Here is a 20,760-nt window from a genome sequence, read left to right on the forward strand (position 1 = left end):
TCGGCATGGGGGCAGATGATGAGTTTGAAGTAGGTTTGTCTGCCAATACAGTTTCCCCATGTGTGCCCCCTCTTGTCAACTTAAAATTCAACTTTTTTGCATCACAAAGCACACATTACACACAATGGGCTCTAAACCAATAACTGCAAAGGCTTCCCTGTACATTTATGCATCATGATTGTTCATTTTAAATGAGCTCTGAGAGCCATTTCCCAGATTGAATACATTACCATGCATACACATGCTTATTAGGCAGTGGAAAACAAAACAGTTAAATTGGTTTGTGTGTGGTATGCTCACTGTCCTTTAAGCCATGTCACAGCAGTCATTTTGAAAAAGGAGAAACAGTCACACATTCTGGGTAAAGTCTGTGCGAGACAGATGTCATAAAACAAGACTCAAATGAGTCGCTGAATGTATATCTAAACCCAGAAAGCAGCAATATTATCTAAATATATAACGTCATTCTTGGGGACGAGGATCCAGAGATAAAAAATGAGCAAATGAAATGCGCTGGGAGATTTATGCAGCATGGTGTGTGCTGTTTTGTCTTTTTGTGTAAGGATGAAAAGGAATTTTGTGGTTGAGATAATTAACACTTACCAAGGCATTTTAACTGTCTCCTAGTAAAAGCTTTAATGGTTTATGAAAACAAACACATGCTTCAAATAAAAAAAAAAATATACATAATTTAGTCAGCAAAAAACACCTAAATATGTAAATGTGATGAGAATTTCCTGTTTTTTTTTTTTGTTGTTGTTGTTGTTCTTTTTTTACTACTTCTTTAAAATAACTGTATTTTTCAGTGACTTTAAAAAAAAAAAAAATTATATTGCCACACATGAGTGTATAAAAGAATCAAGAGATGCAAATGTGCTTGGTGTTAAAGTTTTGATGTTTTAATTAGGAAAAAAGAATCTATAAAACTTCATTTCTTGAACAAGTTCAATCGTCTTATGTGTCTTTTTGCATATGCTTTGCTTATCATTTCAGTGGCTGCTGGTTGAGCAGAGTGTAAGCCGTACAGTCTATGAAAGGCTCCAATCATACACTATTAGTGCTTTCTAAATGACAATCTCTGCTGTTATTTGAGAAGCTTGAGTGGCAGATGGGGATAAGTCTGTCTATGTAAGAGAGACTCTCTCCAGTGGAGAACAGGTGACATTCTACCAGATTACCTTTCCACCCCATACACTTCTAACCAGACACCAGTCGGCCCGACAGCAGCCTCTCAGATCGGCTTTCTCAAATCAGATTCAGCCACACATGGAGGCAGCATTTGTGAAAGTGATCCCGACAGTCCTCATGTTACTCTTAGTCAATTCGCTGTCCCCTCAGTGCAGAGAATAACGGCTGACCACACCCTAAACGCAGTGTCTGTGTGCTTTGTTAATGATAAAAAAAATTGGTTTTCCTATATGGTTGAAGGAGATTACATATCAAAAATCATTACTCTCTGAACAATGACAGTAATATCTTTTTAGAAAGACTTTTTAAAGTTTTAGAAAGACGTTTTTTTTTTAAGAAATTCAAATAATAAATAGGCTACCGTTTTGTGGCTCTTTAATGTGTTGTGACAGATCGATTTAGCGCCTCAGTTTAAGCGCCACGTGAACCGATCGTCTTTTCATATTTACTTAAAGCACGAAATAAACATGAATGAACATCAGAACATATTTTATTTCAACCGCGGAAAGATGTCAATACACAGTATTTTTCAAGTTTAAGTCCACCGAAGTTAATCTACTCTCCTGTCTGGTTTGTTTGTCAGACAAGATGGTAGATTCGGCGTTATGATTGGTCAGATCGCCTGTCAATCAAGCTCTTTGCGAAAGGTCAATTAAAGTCAAAGGGTCCAATGATCTTGTTTTGGACCCTGTTGACTTTATTGTGTGGACAAACAGTTGAAAGATTCTTTAAAATATGTTTTTTGTGTTCCTCAAGAAAAGAAAGTCATACAGGTTTGGAATAACACGAGGGTGAGTAAATGATAACAGAATTTTCAGTTTTGGGTGAACTATCCCTATAAAGCACTTAAATTCTATCAACCAGCATTTAACTTTAGAAGTTAACTACTCAGACTTGCCAAACTGGAGTGGGAACCTCATTCAGAGTCTAAATAAACTAAGATGTGCCGTTACTCCAGTCCTCAGTGTCACATGTTCCTTCAGAAATCATTCTAATAGGCTGATTTGGAAGATCTGGATCTTCATTAAAAATAAAGCGTATCCTGTGCGTTCGCCTCTCTCATAAACAGTACATGCGCAACTCGGTGGGCGGGGCTAAACGGGCAGTGATGTAGAAGCAGGCGTTGATCTTCTTCTGCAGAGGCGGTGCTTATCCACACTATTACATCATGTAGAACATTCCAAAAGCTGTTGTTGTGGCAGACTGCCTTCAATATAAGCTGTTTTTAGACTAATGACAAACTTTGTCTGAAACTTACAGGATGTTTTTATAATACAATGATGTCAAAAGATCAAGGGAATTTTGGTTTCTCAGTTTATGACCCCTTTAACAGATATGAAAACAGGTATCTAGATTCTTCCTGATGTTTCCTTTTAAAGGGATAGTTCACCCAAAAAAGAAAATTTTGTCATTAATTACTCACCCTCATGTTGTTTCAAACCCGTAAAACCTCCGTTCATCTTCGGAACACAAATTAAGATATTTTTGATGGAATCTGAGAGCTCTCTGACCCTCCCGTAGACAGCAAGGGTCCTTACACGATCAAGGCCCAGAATCATAGCAAGGACATCGGTAAAATAATCCATCTGACATCAGGGGTTCAACCGTAAGTTTACGAAGCTACGAGAATACTTATAGAAAATAAAAACAATGACTTTATTCAACAATTTGTCACCCTGGTGCCATTTTGGAGAGTATCCAATGAATGTAAACAGCGTATGCATCATCTCCTCCGCATCACCCTAGCGCCATTTTGGAGAGTATCAGCTGAACATAAATTTGTTGAAATTTGTAAAGTTGTTTACGTTCAAATCAAAGCGTAAATGACGTAAACAGCGTATCCGCGTGGCACAGCTGACACAAAACAGCATACGCAATTTACGTACCCCTGATGTCACATAGAACGACATGAGGGTGATTAAATAATGACAGAATTTTCATTTTTGGGTGAACAATCCCTTTAAGTCTCAGGAAGTCTTGCCATTCTCGGTATAGATACACAATTAAGGGAAGTCGTGGCCTAATGGTTAGAGAGTCGGACTCGTAATCCAAGGTTGCGGGTTCGAGTCTCGTACCGGCAGGGATTGTAGTGGAGTGGAGTGGAGTGAATGTACAGTGCTCTCTTCCCACGACTGAGGTGCCCTTGAGCAAGGCACCAAACCCCCAACTGCTCCCCGGGCGCCGCAGCAAAAAATGGCTGCCCACTGCTCCGGGTGTGTGTTCACGGTGTGTGTGTGTTCACTGCTGTGTGTGTGGACTTTGGATGGGATAAATGCAGAGCACATACATACCCCGAGTATGGGTCACCATACTTGGCCACATGTCACGTCACTTTCAGTTGTAAGGCTGTTCTATTATTGTTAAATGTGCGTTACAAATAAATTGTTGCTTATAAAGAGGCCATTTTAAGACGATTCAGTGACGCTATCTGTGCTGTGAAAGCCCAGCACTCTCTCATATGAAACATCTGCTCTGAACATCTCCATTCAATCTCAGCATCAAGCACAAAGACAATGCTCAGTTGTTTTTCCATGTTGGATTGATTTTTCATCTTTTTTTCCCTTTTTTCTCCCCCTCTTCACTAAAGTCCGGTCCAGGCAGCTAGTAAAGCCTTCCCCGGCACAGGCCCCTTAAGACAAGACTCTTTCTGTTGAGCATTTCCATGGAAACCAAGTAACTAACTTGAGGAGGAACATAAAAGCTAGCTTTTTTGGAGAACGGTGGAACACCTGCCACCTCTGCAAATGGAGGATTGAACACACAGCGCTTTTACACATCACAAAACACACTTTCACTGGCTCTCAATGAGAACCTCACATCTGTTATCACTTACATGAATAGCCATTTATCAGTGATTTGTGAGGGGACTGCGCGCAAGCGGAATAAACATCGTAAGGATATCCCATAGATCTCAAAGCTTTCACTGTCACAGCGGAGAATCAATGCTAAGGCTGTGTTTTGTAGCCGATCTGAATTTATGTTCTTAGCAGAAGCTTTCTCAGCACAGGAAATTGCTTATATTGTGATGATTACATCAGCATTTGAGGCTAAACACAGTATCAACGTTGCATTAGTACTGTTTAAACATGAAAAACACAGCCAGTCCATACCGTGCTGACTCACGCATATCTGCTGTTTTTCAGGGGGGACTGTAATGACACAAACAGTGACTGAAATGTTCTGCCTCACCTTCCCCAAGCACTTCTACCACAGACCCGTGACGAGGGGCCTTTAAGGGTCAGCACATCGCTGGCTGTGAGTAAAGAGTTCTGGAAAGTATCAAGAGCTTTCTTGATTTGTTCATTAACAGCATTAATCATTAACTGAGGTGCCATTGTCCCAGACCAGCTGTCTACTGTTTATTCGGCTCTGAGCTTTGGGTTAGCAGAGCTCACACAGAGCTGCCCCTTTAACTTTATAAACTGACAGCTGCTCCTCACATTCATGTGAAAATGAAGCACTGTTCCAAAATCAGGGCATGTTTGGAGAAATTCAGTGTACTGTACATCACTGCATGTGTGAAATACTGTGAGAGTTCAACTGGGGGTCAGTTAGGGTGACTCTCAAACTATTGCGTACAGAGAAGTGAATATTAGTCAATAATATTACTGAATTTAACCTGTATAATAAGTAGGGTTGGCTTAAAAAATATTATCTTTTGATTAATCATGAGTTTTATTCTAACAATCTTGACATCAATTCTTAAAATCCCAAGACTCTTCATGTGCCACTTTGCAGTGGTGCAAATCTACAGCTCCACAACAAAAGCAGCCATATTTTAAAAATATTCAAATAATAATAATTTTAAGAATAATTGCAAAACATGTCTTTCTGTTGAGTTTACCTCAATGGTTGCATGTGATAAAATACGTAGTAAATAGTTTGATCCGATTCATAAACAAATAATACCTCTTGAGAGCTGGTTCTTTTTAGTGATTTAAAAGCATATAGCTGAATGAATCTTATTCCTGAACAAGCAACTCTTTGGGTGGGTATTTTAATGATTAATTTAAACGGACTCACAAACTCACTTGTTATATAATTGCAATTGAACGACATAGTTTAAGCCTTGTTGTTCATTTTTTAAATTAATATTTTTGTAATGTCGCCACAAAGTTAAAAGGTTCTTTTTTTAAATGACGTCAAAAGCTGAGAGATCATTACTTTCATATGCAAGTGAGAAGGTGTGAAGCAGAAACGAATGAAATTAGTGTGTACCATTACCCAGCCGTCATAGCTTTTGCTTCTATTTGTGTTCATATTTCGATTCAGTACACCTGTTTATTTTAAGGTGAATATTTTTATCTATTGCATTTTACAGTAGGCATTTGTATGCCACTTGTTACATTAGTTTTGCAGAGTGCTACTGCAAATATTTACTTAGAAGCAACCAACACAGTGAAGGAAGTGTGTTGGTGTCATTTTCTTTGTGTTAGATGAGTGCAAGATATCCGATGTTGTCGCTTAGCAACAGCTTTTGCTTGCTTTGTCAACAATGATGTTCCAGTAGAAACTGTGGTTCACATCATATTCTCACTAACTTAGTGTTGTCGCTTTGTCACTACCCATATTGTGCAACATGTCAAGTAACCACACTGTGTAAATATTGTAGTCATAAATTCATATAGTCCTTCATGGTTCCGTCCTTTATGTATACCATAAAAAGAAATAAAGGATCGTTTTATCTTAAAGACTTTGATTGGGTCTTTGAAGGTGCCGGTAGCAGTACTTTGATTTAAATTTGCATATAAATCATTATACAGTGACTACTTTCATTATGGATTATGCAGTATCAGTTTTTTTCCAATCATCGTGCTTGCAGACACATGAGACTTGAATGATTTACTTGAATAAGGTTTAAGAGCTTTTTTTAAATAATAAAACCACATGTTTAGAGATCTATCATATTTACATGAATCAAGTCAAGTCAAGTCAAGTCACCTTTATTTATATAGCGCTTTTAACAATACAGATTGTGTCAAAGCAACTGAACAGCATTAATTAGGAAAATAGTGTGTCAATAATGCAAAATGACAATAGTAAACACAAATTTTTCAGTTAAAGACAGTTCATCATTGAATTCAGTGATGTCAACATCCAGCTCAGTTTAAATAGTATCTTTGCAATCAAGTCAACGGTATCGCTGGAAATGAAGTGTCCCCAACTAAGCAAGCCAGAGGCGACAGCGGCAAGGAACCAAAACTCCATCGGTGACAGAATGGAGAAAAAACCTTGGGAGAAACCAGGCTCAGTCGGGGGGCCAGTTCTCCTCTGACCAGACGAACCAGCAGTATGGAAAAATCAATTTAAGACGTAATAAAACAGACGATGAACACTATTAACAGCAATTATTATATGATGCAATCAAACTTATAGCAAAATGTGGTAGTTCTGTATGTTGTTTCAGGGTTGGCATCATCTGAGGTCCTCTGAGGGGTTGGCATCATCTCTTCTCAGGTGTTCTGGATCCAGACTGAAGCTTGTGTAAATCCTAGTTACCACGGGATGTCAATCCCGTGGCAAAAAACAGAGGTAACAACTCTTTCAGTAATTTAGTGGGTACAGGATCTAACAGGCATGTTGTTGGTTTAGATGCAGTGATAAGTTTATTTAGCTCTTCCTGTCCTATAGTTGTAAAGCACTGCAGTTTATCTTTTGGTGCGATGAATGAAGCTGAAGTATTATACGCTGTAGAATCTACATTTGCTATTGTATTTCTGATGTTATCTATTTTATCAGTGAAGAAATTCATAAAGTCATTACTATTAAACTGTGAGGGAATATTTAGATCGGGTGGCGTCTGGTTATTTGAATCACCGTTGTGTTAACTGCAGAATGTAACATTGAACCTTTTGGTGAAGCAATGTGTGCATGTGCAGTTGAATAAATCCCATCTGGCTTGTCTTTTTGAATAATTCGGTGACAGAGTTAACCACCTGAGCCAAAATACCTCTGGCTCTTTCTATCTGGCAGCTAACGCATGTGTCTGTATAGCATGCTGCATATTTGGAAAACCATTTCTTTAGATTACATCACTTAAGTGCAAACTTGCCCTGGCTTCCCTCTGAGCATGTTCATCATCTCTTAATCCACTCAGTCTGTGAGGGTGGAGAACAACACGTGAGTTGTGTGAATGCCTGTGGGAGGTCAGGTGGGTTGCGTTGTGTTAACCACAGCTGAGCAAAATTATTTGAAATGACAAAATGATTTATAGCAGCTGGAATTCTCAAATCTCAGTTACCTCATGAAGACATGACCTGTTTTACCTCTAGTCTCTACAATATGACATCATATTGTGGCATGGTTATTTGGAGAGACTATGATCGCATGTCCCACTCTTTTAAATGAACAACGATTCTGTTTGGGATGAATTGATGACACAAGAGGCTGTGTTAGTGATTTTGTCACGTTTCTTGGTTTTATACAACAGCTGCGACAGCAATAGGCTATAAAAGACACCAATTGTCAAGTGTATTTATAATTATACAAGTATACAGGTATGGTCCTCAAATCTGATTGGTCGAGTTCTATTCCAAGAGTGCTGATATATAGTCTAACTCGCTGTTTATCAGCCAGTCTGTTCATTAGTGGTGGGGATTTTTCTTTCTATGTCGGTATGCCAATAGGTGGTGACGAGTGTTTGTTTGGAATTAGATTTGTGCCAAAAAAATGAACTAAACAAAGTTTAACAAAAAGTAAACGTAGAACTGTTAACAAAGAATGTAGTTTATTTGAAAACTGTGTTACATTTTTGGTATTAAGTTAAATGTTTTCATTTTCAGATTGTTCTTCTTTCTCAATGTGTATTTTTGTCCACTTCTGGAAAAGTTTAATTCATTATTATTGGCACAAATCTAATTCCATACATGTGCCTGACTCATTAGTTCATCTGATCCTAAAAACACTTTAGAAAGATTAGCAAGCAATTAAATCATTCACTTAACCGATTCAAAATTCACGTATAGCACGTATATGAACAAAAGGCTTTACATTGCAAAAGCATTGGTTGCTAACGTTAAAGGGATAGTTCACCCAAAAATTATAATTCTGTCATTACTCCCCCTCATGTCGTTCTAAACACGTAAGACCTTCGTTCATCTTCAGAACACAAATTAAGATATTTTTTAATGAAATTCGAGAACTCTCTGACCCTCCATAATCGATAATGGCGTAGGACTGTCACGGGACAGAAGAAATCATTGAATAAAGTCGTTATTTTTGCTTTCTTTGCACACAAAAAGTATTCTTGTAGCTTCAAAAAATACAGGTTGAACCACTGATGTCACATGGACTATTTTAATGATGTCCTACGTTCCTGGGCCTTGACTGTGGTAGGACCCTTGCTGCCTATAGAGGTTCAGAGAGCTCTCGGATTTCATCAAAAATATCTTAATTTGTGTTCCGAAGATGAATGAGTGTTACAGGTTTGGAACGACATGAGGGTGCGTAATTAATGACAGAATTTTCATTTTTGGATGAACTAAACCTTTAAATTACAGACTTTTAATAAAAAAGGCTAGCGTTAGGAACGGCCGGAGGGTTTGAGTGAGCAGAGGCGGGTGGGCTTGAGAACGGCGCGGCCGGCGATTTCGACGAAGGAGCGTCCGGAAGGACATGTGACGACTCCGGGCTGGACTCCGCTTCGTCCACGGTGAAAGCCGATCCGGCGATACAAAGCGCAAAGTTGTAGTATTTCCTCAGCAACCAGCACGGATCAGCTCCAGGCATGACGAAGCAGATATCGTCCTTAATTGGAAGACCAAATAAAGTAGTTTCGCTTTCACAACGAAGCACACAGCGTCTTTACGACATGGCAGCGGCAACAACAAAACTACAGCGAGAATAAAAGTTACGCCTTCTTTCTTTGCGTGAACATTTGGGCGCCGTTATGCAAATCTTCCCACATAGCGACGTAGATATGTGGGGGCGTGTTAGAACGAGCCGTTTTAGGTAGGTGTGGCTGACTCTTAACTTTTATAAAGAATATCTCTTTGGATTTGAGACTTTAGTCTTTGCAACTTTACAGATCTTCTTTATGCACCAAGAGCTTGTAACACTCCAAAGAGAAATGAAAAATTTAAATCGCATCATATGACCCCTTTAAGAGAGACTCGTTCAAAACCGCTGATTCATTCAGGAACACCTGCTGCAACTACAGAGTAAAAATAGACAAGCATACTTCATTTTAACTTTTTGTGAGCTGCAATGTTATATCTATTGCTTAATTAATGTTTATTGGCATAAACCGTTTTGCTGCCAAGTTATGTAGTTTCTAACTAGGTTATACTTGGCATATAAAGTCATGCTACACAGTGGCTTCGAACGTGGCTCATTTGTTTAGAATTTAAAGTCGGCTCAATATCCGTTGTCTAAATGTTATTTTCTAAAATCTATGAGGTATGTGATCTAGCTGTAGCAAAAAAGGGGTTTGGATCGAATGCATGATGAGGAAAGCCAACCAGTCTTCACGCTGTCAAGCTGACCAGTCTTCAAGGTTTCTCCTCTCTGTGTCCCTGAAGGGAAAGCAGAGCAGACCAAACAACAATGACATAATTTGGGATCATAATGTGGCACTTTAAAACTCTCCAAAAAGTTCAGCTCTACAGACTTACAGCCCAGAAATGTCAACGCTAAATACTTTAGGGAACTGTAAAAAAAAAAAAAAACATGATTGCCCTTTAAGGTTACAACATGGTAATGCTCCGCAGGCTTTTGAGAAGGCCTTCTTGGAGAGAGTGTGGCGCTGCACAGCAGAGTGCAGGATTTGACATTCTTGATTTCCTGTCACTGGCAGTCACATGCCGAGTTTGTGGGCGAGATAGCTGAGTGAAAGTGGAATGCGTTAAAGAGACGAGGCAGAAGTGCAGACATCGCAGTCTCTCTCACTCTCATACACATAGACACTACTGTTCTGACTGTCTGAGCTGTTAGCAAGTAAAGAATGTGAAGATGTTTTCAGGCAGAGCTGTGCAACAAGTCATCAGGGCAGGCAGGCTGAGGCCAAGTACTTAGAGAATGAAGGAAATGTGCTTGATGTGAGGAAAATAAACTACTTATGCACACACATTCATACTTGAGTAATTAATCTATACTGTGCATAATATAGTACTCCCATAGTATGCAAATGAATAAAATAGAGTCTCTAGATGGGATGGCAGGACGCGGAGACAATCTACCAATAATTAGATAGATAGATAGATAGATAGATAGATAGATAGATAGACAGACAGATAGATAGATAGATAGATAGATAGATAGATAGATAGATAGATATTAGATTGTGTGTGTGTGTGTGTGTGTGTGTGTTATTAGTGAGATGAGGCTCAATGCCCAATGCAATTCAGTCTAGAGACTGTAGTTTTCCCTTCCTCTCTCTTTCTATATATGTTGTTTTTCAGCTGTATTTATAAATGAAGTCAGTCTGAAACGCTTTTAAAATGTGGCACTGTCTAAAAGTGTCTAAAACAAAATATAACCAAAGTCACTTTGATGCAAGTCAGTTCATTCTGCGGCCATATTGGTAACACCTCCAAGCAGCTATTTTCTATATAGGAAATACTGTAAGGAGAGAGAAAAAAAACAGGTAATGCCTTCATCAAAAATATGACTGGCTCTTGTAATTGAAAGTCTTGACTTCTGTTACTACAGATGATATATTGGGCATCAAGGTTTTTAGTATTGACTTTCCTATTGTACTTAGTGTTCTCCTTACACTCTGAAAGCTCTTGGCTATCCATTTTAACCAGGAAAAAAAGCAATTGCACAAACATTGTCCCAAACCTTTGTATGTTTCCTCATTAGGTGACATTTAAAGTGGAAGTGAAGCAATCAGTCAATTTTACATTATTTAGCAAACTGATTTCCACTTTAATTGAAATATTTAACAAATAAGATTAATGTAACAATTTTAAAGGAAAAGGACATTTTGTTATAGCCTTTGGAGCAAAGGGGCCACCATTTTGACTGTATAAATATAGGGGAAGTCGTGGCCTAATGGTTAGAGAGTCGGACTCATAACCCAAAGGTTGTGGGTTCGAGTCTTGTACCGGCAGGGATTGTAGGTGGGGGGAGTGAATGTACAGTGCTCTCTCCCACCTTCAATACCACGACTGAGGTGCCCTTGAGCAAGGCATTGAACCCCCAACTGCTCCCCGGGCACCGCAGCATAAATGGCTGCCCACTGCTCCGGGTGTGTGTGTGTGTGTGTGCGTGTGCGTGTGCGTGTGCGTGTGCGTGTGCACTTTGGATGGGTTAAATGCAAAGCACTAATTCCGAGTATGGGTCACCATACTTGGCCACATGTCACGTCACTTTTAAAAACATGGACGTAGTGTCCGTGACGTCACCCTAGAAAAAGATCAGAAGAGTGTTTTTGAAGCTCAAAGTGGGCGGAGGCGGCCGTCGCCATCTTGGAAGCTCGTCACTGCGCGTCACTCCCGGATAATCGAAAATGGGCAAAGAGGCGGGAGCAGGTTGCTGAAGCCACGCCCACTTAGCTCGACGGTGGTGACAGCAGCGGCAATCCACCTGTCACTCAAGTGGCCACGCCCTTAATTATGCAGAACTTTAAGGCTTAATATAATTTAAACTGATGAGTTATAAAAAAATTCACCCCCTTCACAGTTGTCATGAAGGGCAAAATTAGCTATATAGACCAAAATAATTTTTTGAACCAGGCTGTAAACATGTTTTTTTCTGCTGTAAATTTGGGCATTTTAACATGGGGAGTCTATGGGATTGACTCCCTTTTGCAGCCAGCCTCTAGCGGCCAGTTGACGAATTACAGTTTAAGTCACTTCCTTGTTGGCTTCACTAGAGAGAGTGGGAGGTTGGTTTGCTCCATTGGCCAGTGAAGTAATATAAGCACTTTTTTACTTATTAAACACACACAAATGTTATTTTAACTCACAAATGTTTTTGGTTTTCACCGTAATTTGGAAGAGTATCCAACATAAAACTGTCTACATCACAAAGTTTTGATCAGGGTATCCCAAAGTTCTGCGCACACAAAAAGCAGCAGCACGGACAATACTCCAGTACTAAATTGAGTGCTCTTTCACATCTTCTTGAGCAAATGTACAAAATTACCAGGTTCATGACTTCTTCCAGTAACGGTATTACTGCTCGCTGTATCGACTCAAATGCATAAGCAATTGCACTTATTATGGGCTCAACAGTCTTTTCAAGTTCGTCTTCCTCCATTTCAAGACAAGCGTGTGTTCAAAAAGTAAAGAAATGCTTAAATTACTTCACTGGCCAATGGAGCATACCAACCCCATGATGTCACATGCTGTGGTGTGGTATTGCAAGATGGCAGCATCCTTGCTTCAAAAGCTATAAGACAGCATCCTTTTTTCTTTAAAATGGTTACATTAATCATGTTTGTTATATATTTTTTGGTAACACTTTACAATAAGGTTCATTACTTAACATTAGTTAACTATATTAGTTAACATGAACTAATAATGAACAATACTTCTACAGCGTTTATTAATCTTAGTTAATGTTAGTTTCAGCAATTACTAATGCATTATTAAAATCACAAGTTGTGTTTGTTAACATTAGTTAATGCACTGTAAACTAACATGAACAAACAATGAACGACTGTATTTTCATTAACTAACATTAGCAAAGACGTTCATGGTAATTAATACATTAACTAATGTTAACAAATGTATTATAAAGTGTTACCTATTTTTTTATTAAAGTGGAAACCAGATAAACTTCCACTTTAAAGGCATCATAGACTCCATCAACAATGGCTGATTCAGAAGTTATCCTTAGCAGATAATGCAATCCCATAATGCACCGGACAAATGGCACACAAACCAACAGTAAGTCACTTCAAAATAATTAATCCAATAGTGATGTAATTAAAATTGCTTAAAATAATTTAAAGCTTCATATTTACCGTAATTATAGGGGATTTCATACTGGGTCATAATAGGTACAACAACAACATTTATTTATAAAGTTAAAATATTTAAACACAATGTAAATTGATCCAAAGTGCTGTACAGTGATCAAACAAATCTACTAATAAAAACAACAACTACACACATACAAAGGCTAAAGAGTAAAAATAAGATTTAAGTCTAGACTTAAAAATGTCCAAAGAAGGAGCAGATCTCACATGATAGGGGAGACCATTCCAAAGCTTGGGGCCAACCACAGAAAAAGCCTGATTACCCTTTGATTTGTACAGACACCGTGGTACAGTTAGAAGCAAGTGACTCGAAGATCTAAGTGCCCTAGCAGGACAATATGGCACAGGAAGTTCAGAGATATAACTTGGTGCACAACCAGACAATGCCTTAAACAAACAGAAGAATTTTAAAATCAACCCTGAATTTAACGGGAAGCCAATGAAGGGATGATAAAACAGGAGAAATGTGATCCCTCTTTTTTGACCCAGTCAAAAGTCTTGCCGCAGCATTTTGAACAGCTTGCAATCGTGACACTGAAGATTGAGGAAGACCAGAATAAAGAGAGTTACAATAATCCAATCGAGATGTAACAAGTGCATGAATCACAACTTCCATATCCTTCCTTGAAAGAAGATGCTTCAACTTTGCAATAGATCTCAAATGGAAAAACTTGCCCTAATAACAGCACTAATTTGTTTATCAAAAAAATAGAGAGGAGTCAAAAATCACTCCAATATCTTTGATTTGTTTGCGTACATTAGTTGAAAGTGGACCTAACTGAGCTTCCAAAGCAGGAGACGAGTGTGCAGGACAACCTAATATTAAAACCTCGGTTTTATCCTCATTTAACTGCAGGAAATTATTAGACATGTCTTAATATGTCTTAATATCATGTACACATTTCAATAATACATCAAATGAAACAACAGAATCAAGCCTTACAGGTAGATAAAACTGAGAATCATCCGCGTAACAATGATATGAAATACTGTATTTTTGAAAAATGTGGGCCAAGGGAAGCATATAAAGGGAAAACAGTAAAGGTCCCAAAATGGATCCCTGGGGCACTCCACACAAGACAGGTGCAGCGGATGAGAAATAATTTCCTAAATTTACAGAAAAAGTCCTGTTCTCGAGTTATAGTTATAACTCAGTTATAGGAACTAGTCACTAAGGTGGTCCTCCAAGAACTAAATTTTCCCCTAGGGTTGCATTTGCACTGCCAGCAGGCATTCTAAAGTGATGTAAGTGCATCATTTAAGTGCGGCATTCAACAACGTCAACAACTGGAGGATGGAGGACAGAGAAGTGCTTGGCCTTCAGCGTCATTCAGTTTTCCATGTTTTAGTTAGTATTATGCATTGGGTCAAGAACAGAGTTCTAGTGTGAAAATGTTAAACGCGCAGCTTCAGGCATGACTAAGTACATTCACGCATTCTTACGCCACGGACCATCAGTCAACAGCATTACCAAAGAAACGTGGGAGGAAAACTACAGCAGAGTATGACATCCGTATGGCTCGAACCTCAGCATTTGGAGTGCATTGTTGCAGGGCCACATATGCAGTAATGTCATTTGGAGACGTGTCAGATGATTATCTCAGGGTCTCACATGTTGTGGGATAAAATCCTGCCGTTGTGAGGAGGGTAACTGACCACTGAAAGTGCCAACCAGATTGCCTGACTGCAATGATAATCAAGAGAAGCAGAGCCTTTTCCTAGCCGCAAGTGTGAGGCACTGTAGGGGCTCAAGTCTTGATGTTGGCTCCTAGTGTGAGTTAGTGCTGAGAGTCTGCAGCTGGAGCTTTTGGCCTCAGAGCGGAGGGTGTCTGACAGGGAAGGACTTCAATGTGTTTCTGTTGGAAAAACAGGGTCTTTTTGCTAGAGTAGGGCAGTGACATGCAACAACGCACCTGCAAAATTGACCTGTGTTATCGGTATGTGTGGGCTTTGTAGTAAGTAACAGACATTTAAGGAAGTTTGTGTGCAAAAAGTAGTTTGGAGAGTAATTTAAGGTCTACAGCCACTTTTTTTTATTTCAAACACAAGCTTAAAACACAAATACAACAACTCCTGGGAAACAGTGATATTAAAATTCTGGCAGATACGGATTTTTATAGATGCTGATAATTATTTTGACATCATGGCTAATGAAATCTACACTATTTTGTCTAAATAAATTAAAAGTAAAACACTAAAAACTAAAATCAAACATTTAAAATGCTATAGTTTAAGTTAGGCATCACAATAATATACTGGACAGTATTTCCCAGAGATTATATGTGACCCTGGACCACAAAACCTGTCATAATTAGCATGTGTATATTTGTAGCAATAGACAAAAATACACTGTATGGGTCAAAATGATCGATTTCTCTTTTATGCCAAAAATCATTAGGATGTTAAGTAAAGATCATGTTCCATGAAGATATTTTGTAAATTTCCTACTGTAAATATATCAAAACTTAATTTTTGATTAGTAATATGAATTGCTAAGAACTTAATTTGGACAACTTTAAAGGCAATTTTCTCAATATGTTGATTGTTTTGCATCCTCAGATTCCAGATTTTCAAATAGTTGTATCTCGGCCAAATTTTAAAATCTAAATCTAAAAATAAGGGAAATGAGCATGTATTATTAAATATTAAATACTGACCAATATATAACCAATATCAACCAACCAATACAAAATAAAATTAAATAAATAAATAAATTATACTTTCAGGAATTTGAGGTTATTAAGATTTTTTATGTTTTTGAAAGAAGTCTCTTATGCTCACCAAGGTTAAATTCATTTGATAATAAACATTTTTCATTTTTTTTCAAGATTCTTTGATGAATAGAACAGCATTTATTTAAAACTGAAACCTTTTATGTAACATTATACATGTCTTGACTGTCAATTGTGATCATAACACATCTCTGCTGAATAAAAGTATTAAGTATTAATATCTTTTTTAAAAATCTTACAGACCCCAAGCTTTTGAACAATAGTGTATATGATACAGGTATATATAATACTGATATGTCGTGCATGCCTTAATGGCTATCTGGAATACTTGATTCTGATTGGTCATTGGCTACATTCTGTGGTCCAGTGTCTTTATATAATGACCACTTAACTCAGCGAGCATAGTGTAGTGCTGATTGGCTGCCAGAGACGATGCTCGCTTCATGTCTCTCACACAGTCTCTTTCTTCTCAGAAAATAATATAAGCAGTACCTCATCTTCACTGAGGTGAGCTCAAACCGGGACACTGGCTCTGCAGTGTGACCGTGGCCTCCCTGCAGCCGGCTCAGGCCGTGTCTTTCCATCCTGCACAGTGTCAGCACAGAGGACCTATGCTTAACCCATCAAGCCATTCAAGCAAGTGTCAAAGAGTGCAAGCCATTGCAAAAAAAGTGATATGTGTACACATACTCATATAGATACAAACACTCACTTCTCGTGTGTTTCTTTGTCACTGTACAGGAGATGAACGTCCTGTTTTGCTCTGAAGCGCAGCACGCACTGCAGCTCAGCGATCAGTAGACGTGTACAGTGATTCAGTGGCGCCATCTTGAGGTTGACTGTTGTACACACAGACTGATAAATGGATGGGACCCGGAGAGGTTTGAGAAGGTCCTCCTTACTGGAGTTTAAACCTCTCACAGAGTGGCTACAGATACTAAAAGGACAATGATACATTACAATTCTAAATAGGTTTATAAAATAAATATAAGGTAGCCTATATAAAATCTATCAACCTTTTAGAAATATACTCCATGATCATGGTGCCGTTCAGTATCTTAAAGACACTTACACCCATATAAGGTTTAAATAAACTGAGCATTATTGTAAAGTGTTAACATGAAAATAATTTAAAAAGTGTATTTGTCACATAGGCCACGTTCACACAGCAGCAGAATACAGTTGTCAGTCCTGTATTTGAGTCCTTAATACGGTTACGTTCACACACAGTTCGGTTATTTACGGGTGTGACAACCGCATTCTGTAACCGAACTCACATCTGTAAACAGGGGCGCCGCTAGCAATTTTGGGCTCTATGAAAGAATATGAGGTTGGGCCCCATACCGCACCAAACATACACTATATTGCCCAAAGTATTGGGAAAACTCAAAAAAACTCATCGCCAAACACCTATGACTTGTACATAATATGCGTACAATCATTTTAGACACTTCCAAAACTGTGGCAACAAAGATGGAAATACAATTTTTAAATACATGAATTATGTTTCCATCTTTGATGCCAGAGTTTTGGAAGTGCCTTTTTCTGTTCTAACGAAGGGGGTGTCCCAATACATTTGTCCATATATGTATGTATAAGTCATTGGTGTTTGGTGAGTTTTTGGTTCAAGGTCTGCATTTAAAGTCACACCAGAGTTGTTCAGCTGGGATTAGGACTTGGCTTTCTGCAGACCAGTCAAGTTCTTCCACACTGACTGAAACAATCTTTTTTTTTTTTTACCTTGCCTTGTACACAGAGGCATTGTTGTGTTAGAATAGAAAATGGTCCTGTTCAAACTATTGGTATAAAATCAGAAGCACACAATTCCCTAGAATAGCATTAGCATTATATGCTTTTTTTTTTTTTAATAAAAATGAGAAATTACTAAAGTAGTCAAACCTGTTCATTAGAAGGGGGTGTCCCAATACTTTTGGCAATATAGTGTACAAGCCAGCCTAGCTATTCAAAATCTTTGTCTGCAATTTAATCATATTGACCTATTACTTTTGCTATTGCTTTTGACCATTAGGTATCATCAGTAACATAATTCATTCAGAACCTGTTTTATGGACATAGACTTTCTGTACCACACTATTCTGCGTATATGGAATGAGTTTGACTACTTAATCAGTTATATTAATAGAAATGCTTCACTGGGGCAAACAAAAAAATCCTCTCTATCATGATCTTGCTCAGCTAAATGTGACAGCTTAACAGCTGTATTCCTTGTTTGCTAGCTACCTATGCACAAACAGCATACAATGTTAAAAAATGTTCTACATTATGAACCTTAACCCAAAAACTTCATACACTGTAGATAATTGTGACCCTGCCTGTGGAAACCCAGCTAAAGTTTTTTTTTTTTTTTTTAAACAGTGGATGAAGCAATTCACTCCTTGATTTGCTTAATAAAAGCCTCCTTTGAGATCGTTTTGACAGACATGTTTATTGTGTATTATTTTCAACGTGTTTATTGCTAAGTTTAGTGTGGCAAACGGTGGCAAAATAATTAAATAATAATTTGCGTGCAATGTATCTGGTTGCCATGACAACCTCACGCGCTTCCTGCTGCTGCTCCATGGAATCATAGTATGAATTTGTAGATTTTCTATAGCAAAACTAAAATGTGTTTAAAAGTGCGACTGGATAATTTTGCTGGAAATGCAGAAATAAGCCGCAATTTTGCTTAACTCCTTGGTAGATACATTTATAATTTCTATTACAATACTACTACTACTGTTACTACTAATAACAGATCTCTGGGGGCCCCAAAAGTGTGTGGGCCCTTAGAATCGTCTTAACTTCGGTGTTAACCTAAAAATGTTGTCTTGACAACTAATTTATTACGATTAAAATTTTTCCTTTCTCTTTGGAGTGTTACAAGCTCTTGGTGCATAAAGAAGATCTGTAAAGTTGCAAAGACTAAAGTCTCAAATCCAAAGAGATATTCTTTATAAAAGTTAAGAGTCAGCCACACCTACCTAAAACGGATCGTTCTAACACGCCCCCACATAGCTACATCACTATGTGGGAAGATTTGCATAACGCCGCCCAAATGTTCACGCAAAGAAAGAAGGCGTAACTTTTATTCTGTGAAGACGCTGTGTGATTCATTGTGAAAGCGAAACTACTTTGTTTTGTCTTCCAAAAGAGGACGATATCTTCTTTGTCATGCCTGGAGCTGATCCGTGCTGGTTGGTGAGTAAATACTACAACTTCACGCTGTGGATCGCCAGATCGGTTTTCACCGTGGACGAAGCAGAGTCCAGCCCGGGGTCGTCACATGTGGTTGCCTTGCCGCAAGCCCTCCGGACGCTCCTTCGTCGAATCCGCCGCCTCTGCTCACTCAGCCCGCCGGCCGTTCCTCACTTTATCCCCCGGCCTCTGCTCACTCAGCCCGCCGTGGTTGACGCTGTGTTTTGTTGTGAAAGCAAAACTACTTTGTTTGGCCTTCCAAAAATGGACACAAATAGAAATCAGTGGTTAAGTTGTATTTACAACACTGTTCCAGAACAGTTTAACCCAAATATTCAGATGTGTGCAGCACATTTTATGGAGGACTGTTTACTGATCCTGGAAGAGTTGACTACAATGCCGGCTGTTCTGACTCAAAGACTGTAAGTACGTTTTTTATATGCGTTTCAGAAAGGCAGGGCATAGAGGAGAAACAATAATGTACAGTATGTGGAAAATAATGTGTTTTTTGAACCTTAAACCGCATGAACACATTTCATTACACCAAATACACCAAATAATGTTCTTTTTAGTAGCATCATATGACCCCTTTAAGCACTAATTTACTATAAAAACTAAACCTGAAATAAAACCTAGAGATAAATAGTAACATTTAAAACAATAATAATACAAATCACAACATTTAAATTAAAACTGAAAGTATTTATTACAAAAAAATAAATAAATTGGTTTCATTTAGAAATTGCTTGTAAATTTCACAAATAAAACACGGAAACATAGAAATGGTACAACTTTGAAATAATTTTATACAGTGTATACTACATATTATATTAATAAATAACTAAAATAACACTGAAGAATACCATGGTACTACCAGGGAATATGTGCAAAACAACATTGCTGTAGTATGTTGTAAGTTTGGAAACCTTTGTCATGACAAAATGTGTTAATTTAGTTGCACCAGTTTTTGTATAGTGTGGTGTAATTTCAAAAACATCACTTAACATCATCCATTAAACATAATGTGGACTAAATTTTGATATTCTTGATAATTATTTTCTTCTTGGTATGTTTAATGGCCTCATTTTGATCTGCTTTGTCACATACAAAATCAATAGCTCAATAAACTGGCGTCACAGAGAGGGCACACAATTTACAAAATTTCAAAAGTTCTAAGAGTTGAACCACAGACTTATTCTGTCTCATGTTGTCTGGTACAAACTGACATTTCATGTTCAACATTTCAGAGGTCTTTCTGTTGTAATTTCTGACACTCTTCTTCTATTGTATAATATTTTGAGAAGTTTAGAACATTGTGAACTTCACAAGGCTGGAATTTATTGGAGGGATGTCATTTGTGTTCAAGGCCTGTATAGCTACTTTTTATACTATATATAAACTTATTCTGTATTATGTTTTAACCAACATTGTATTGAAGATATCACAAGATTTCATTAAATCCTAATCTAAAATGGGTTCCAAACTTTTGGGTGGTTGAGGGCATGTTTTAAAGACAAAACTAAAATTCTTCTAGCTCAAAATCTTCTAATCAAAGCGATATTCAGTGTCCACTGACATAACAATATATTAGAGAAGGCACTTCTGCTTTTGATTGAGTCGAGTTTAGCTAAAGTCCCGAGAGAAAAATAAAACTAACACACGCCCTAAGAGGCCATGTGGTTTTTTTTCTCCTGATCTCAACATAAGTTGTTTTCTTGT

The sequence above is a fragment of the Sinocyclocheilus anshuiensis genome, unplaced genomic scaffold, assembly GCF_001515605.1.
Source record: "Sinocyclocheilus anshuiensis isolate Anshui unplaced genomic scaffold, SAMN03320099.WGS_v1.1 scaffold253, whole genome shotgun sequence".
Lineage (NCBI taxonomy): Eukaryota > Metazoa > Chordata > Actinopteri > Cypriniformes > Cyprinidae > Sinocyclocheilus > Sinocyclocheilus anshuiensis.